Source organism: Penaeus vannamei, chromosome 3 (assembly GCF_042767895.1).
Source record: "Penaeus vannamei isolate JL-2024 chromosome 3, ASM4276789v1, whole genome shotgun sequence".
NCBI classification, from domain to species: Eukaryota; Metazoa; Arthropoda; class Malacostraca; order Decapoda; family Penaeidae; genus Penaeus; species Penaeus vannamei.
The window spans coordinates 50702085-50707084 of NC_091551.1; the positions used below are offsets into that span (position 1 = coordinate 50702085).

General features: G+C 47.6%; 1 protein-coding gene across 1 annotated transcript in view; it reads left to right on the plus strand.

Moving 5' to 3' along the window:
- The window catches only part of retm (real-time), a gene marked incomplete in the record, with an annotated part of 107349 nt that overhangs the window by 30292 nt on the left and 72057 nt on the right, over positions 1-5000 (plus strand).

The following is a 5000-nucleotide window of genomic DNA, read 5'->3' on the forward strand; positions in this document are numbered from 1 at the left end:
GAATAGAGAAGTAAAGTAAGAGAGAGAATAGTAAAGAAAAGGAGATCGATAATGGAAGAGGAGGATGTAAAGAAAGAGGAGGAGATAAAGATAAAGAATAGAGAGATGGGGAGTAGAGAGTAAAGATAAAGAATAGAGAGATGGAGAGTAGAGAGTGATAAAGAAAAAGAGGATGTGAATGTGGACAAAAAATGACAGAGGAGGAAGTAAAGAAAGGAGATAAAGATGAAAATATAGAGATAAAGAGAAGGAAAATGTGAAGAAAGAGCAATAGATATGGAACAAGTGGAGGAAAGAGAAAAAAGAAATAAAGGTATAAAGAAATAGAAAGAGAGAAAGAGCGATAGATAAGGAACAAGAGGAGGGAAGAGAATGAAAAAAGAAATAAAGGTATAAAGAAAGAGAAAGAGAGAAAGAGAAAACGAAGGATAGCTTCTGGCTGAGGGGAACGCGGATACTAATAGACAGGAAAGTGCCAAAGGAATTAAGAAAGGGGGAAGGAGAGGAGACGGAGATTAAAAAAAGAGACTCATTAACTTCAGAGAAAGAGGGGAGAGACGTAGAACGGATTAATCGCACTTGAGATATGGGCGAGAACGAGAGGGGAAGAGAATGGGGAGGGGAAGAAGCGGGAAGGATGGAAGCGAGGGAAGAAAAGAAGCGGGGAAGAAGGGGAAAAAGAAGGAAGGAAGAAAGGAAGGAGGAATAAGGGGAGAAGAAAGCGGGGAAGAGGGGGAGAAGGAAGCGGGGAAGAAGAGAAGGAAAAGGAAGAAAGGGGGAAGGACGAGAAGGGGGAGGGAAGGGAAGGGGAATAAGGAGAGGAGGAAAGTGGGGAAGAAGAGGGAGGAGAAGGAAGAAAGGAGGAAGAAGTGGAGAAAGACAGACAGGAAAAAAGGGGGAGGAAAGCGGGAGAAGAAAGGCGGGTATGCAGGGAAGGAAGGCATTCAGACAAGCAGGCAGGCAGACAGAGGTTAGCAAGCAGGAAGGCGGGTAGGCAGGCAGAGACAGGCAGGTAGGGAGAGACAGGCAGGCAGGTTAGCAAGCAGAAAGGCGGATAGGCAGGCAAGCAGTCACGCAGGCAGGCAGACAGACAAGCAGGCAGGCAGGCAGAGACTGGTTAGCAAGCAGAAAGGCAGGTAGGCAGGCAAGCAATCACGCAGGCAGGCAGAGACAGGCAGGCAGGCAGGTTAGCAAGCAGAGACAGGCAGGCAGGCAGGTTAGCAATCACGCAGGCAGGCAGAGACAGGCAGGCAGGCAGGTTAGCAAGCAGAAAGGCAGGTAGGCAGGCAGAGACAGGCGCAGGTTACCAAGCAGAAAGGCAGGTAGGCAGAGACAGGCAGGCAGGCAGGCAGGTTAGCAAGCAGAGACAGGCAGGCAGGTTAGCAAGCAGAAAGGCGGGTGGGCAGGCAAGCAGACACACGTAGGCCCGAGCACGCCCTCCCGCCCTGTTGCGTGACCAGCGAGGTGAAGGCAATCCATACGAGGGCGGATGATATTTGCGAACGATAATCCCTTTTAAGGAGCTTTCGAAAACTTCTATTTATTTATATATTTAAAGTCTTTCGGAGGGAGGAGGAGAAAGAAAGAAAAAAAAAGAAATGAGGAATTTTATCTCACGGATTTCGCGGCGCTGAGAAACCCGATCCGGGCGCCAGGGATCCCGGGCGAAGGAGCGGGGGGGGGGGGGATCCTGTAGCCTGAGGATCGGTGAGGTGCACGGTGGGGCGGGTATGCGGTGGGCGGCGGTGGGCGGCAGGTGCTTTAAAGGAGGGGTGGAAGGAGGGGTGGGGTAGAGGGGTGTAGGAGTGGAATGGGGTAGAAGGGGGGGGCGAGGGATGGAGGGAGCTTTGGGGGGGCGAGGGCGGGAGGGAGGGGTGGGGAGCAGAGTGGGATGCCAAGGAGGGCTGGGGGTAGAAAGGGGTGGGGGTGAGGGATGGAGAAGGGTGCTGGGGGTAGAAGGGGAGGGCGAGGGCTAGGGGTAGAGGGGGGGGGCGAGGGCTGGAGGGAGTGCTTGGGGCAGAGGGAGGGAAGGGGGGGTATATAGATAGATTAGGGATTTCCAACTTGGGGGTACCACGGGGGTACTTTCTTTGTGGGGGGGGGGGCACCATGGGGCATTATAAAAGATATGGTGTTTATGCTACCTACTTATTATCTACTTATTATCTACTTATTATCTTATTATCTGCTGCTCCTTATTATCTTTCACACATCAATAAATGCGAACGTGTCCATAAAATGTTCTTGTTCTGTAGCCATCGACGCCATTGCACTGTTCATAACCAAGAATAACTTGATCTGAAAAGATGACGGACACTGCACGGGGCCACGGAGGGTATTGAATATTGGTCGGGGGCCACGGGACGGAAAGGGTTGGGCACCACCTAGATACATTGATTTATATATATATATATATATATATATATATATATATATATATATATATATATATATATATATGGATAGATTTGATTTGATATTTATTTACAGAACAGTGTACATGCCCTGTAAAAAGCCAGGGTATATGGATAGAGAGACATGTATACATTGTTGTATATATATATATATATATATATATATATATATATATATATATATATATATATATATATATATATATAAATATATATATATATATATATTTTTTTTTCTTTCTTTCTTTTTTTTGTGTGTGTGTGTGTTTGTGTGCGTGTGTGTCTGTCTGTCTGTCTGTCTGTGTCTGAAGTAAATAAAATAAACGAAAAGCGCTAAATAAGATCCAAGGGAGCCGATGACAGCAAAGACAGAAGAAACATGCAGATGGTACGTGGATAACGACCGGGCGATGAGGGAAGAGCGGCCCGGCGACGTCTTAATGAGGCCTAATTACCGGGTTGAATATGGAAGCGATTGTGACAGCTAATGAATCCCTCTCGGATGGCTGCGCTCGGGGGTGATTACAGGTGGTTAATTAGGGTGGGATTGCCGGGTGATTAGATTGATTTCCGCGGTTGCTTAGGTGTATGTATTGCCGAGAAGGAAGTGGATTTTTTTCTTTTTTTATGTATATATATATTTTCTTCTTTTCTTTTATGTATATATATATATTTTTTTCTTTTTAGGTCCATTTTAAAAATCTTCCTCGTCTTCCTTTTTTCCCCTCTTCTATCTATTTTCCTTCCTCTTCTCCCTTTTTTTCTTCCTCTTCTCCCATTTTCTTCTTCATTCTCTTCTCCCATTTTTCTCTTCCTCTTCTCCCTTTTTCTTCTTCCTCTCTCATCCACTTCCCCCATTTTTTTCATCCTCTTCCTCCTTTTCTCCCATTTTTTTCATCCTCTTTTTCCCTTCATCTCACCATTTCTTTTTCCTCCTCTTCTCCCATTTTTTCACCCTCTTCCTTTTTCCTCATCACCATTTCTTCTTCCTCCTCTTCCTCCCATTTTTTCACCCTCTCTACCTTCTTCCTTCTTCTTCCTCTCTTCATCCTCTTCCCCCATTTTTTTCATCCCACTATTCCCTTCTTCCTCTTCCCAACCATTTTTTTATCCTCTTCCTCTCTCTCCCCCATTTTTTTCACTTTCCTCTTCTTCCTTCTTCTTCTTCCTCCTCCTCCCAGGGTCCGTATCTGTGGCCTCTTCTTCTTCTTCTTCCTTTCCTCCTCCCTCTTCTTCCTCTCTTTCTCCTCCTCCTCCTCCCTCTCCTCCTCCTCCCAGGGTCCGCTCATCTGCAACCTCCTTCTTCTTCTTCTTCCCTCCTCCTTCCTCCTCCTCCTTCCTCTTCTTCCTCCTCCTCCCTCTCTTCTTCCTTCTTCTTCCTCCTCCCAGGGTCCTTCTTCCCCTTCTTCTCTTCCTCCTCCTCTCCTTCCTCCTCCCAGGGTCCTTCTTCCTCTTCTTCTCTCCTCTCTCCCTCCTCCTTCCTCCTCCTCCTCCCTCAGTGGGTCTACGTATCTGTGGCCTCTTCTCTCTTCTTCCTTCCTCCTCCTCCTCCTCCTTCCCTCTTCTTCCTCCTCCTCCTCCTCCCAGGGTCCTTCTTCCTCTTCTTCCTCCTCCCTCCTCCTCCTTCCCTCTTCTTCCTCCTCCTCCTCCCTCTTCTTCCTTCTTCCTCCCTCCCTCCTCCTCCTCCCTAGGGTCCTTCTTTCCTCTTCTTCTCCTCCTCCTCTTCTCCTCCTCCTCCTCCCAGGGTCCCGTATCTGTGGCCTCTTTCTCTTTCTTCTTCCTCCTCCTCCTCCTCCCTAGCTCCTGCTTCCCTCCTCCTCCTCCTCCCAGGGTCCTCTTCTTCCTCTTCTTCCTCCTCCCTCCTCCTCCTTCCTTCCTCTTCTCTTCCTCCTCCTCCTCCTCTTCTTCCTTCTTCCTCCTCCTCCTCCTCCCAGGGTCCTTCTTCTCCTCTTCTTCTCCTCCTCCTCTTCCTCCTCCTCCTCCTCCTCCCAGGGTCCGTATCTGTGGCCTCTTCTTCTTCCTCCTCCTCCTCCTCCTCCACGGGCGTCGTGCAAGCCAGGGACTCGCCCGTGAGTCGGCATCGCGGGGCGGGCTTAGTGGCTTCGGGCTGGGAGGGGCGTGGCGTGTAGGGCGGCAGAGGTTTTTCCTTTTTTTCTTCTTCTTCTTCTTCGTCTTCGTCTTCGTCTTCGTCTTGTTCGTCCTTTTTTTTTCGTTTTTTTTCTGTTTTTCTTCGTTTTCATATTCTTTTTCATCATTTCTTCTTGTTATTCTTTTTCTTTTTACTTCGTCTTCATTTTCTTTTTCTTTTTTTTCTTCGTCTTCATATTCTTTTTCATTTTTTCTTCGTCTTCATATTCTTTTTCCATTTGTTCTTCGTTTTCTTCTTTTTCTTCCTTTATCTTGATTTTTCTTGACAGCATTTGGCTCCTGGTCAACACTCTCTCCCTTCCTCTCTTCATTCTCTCTTTCCCATCCGTTCTTCCCTCCCTTCCATTCTCTTCTTCTCTCCCTCCTCTCCATTTCTTCTTTCCTCCTCCTTTTCTCCCTATCTCTTGTTCCCCCTCCCTCCATTCCTCCCTTTTAACC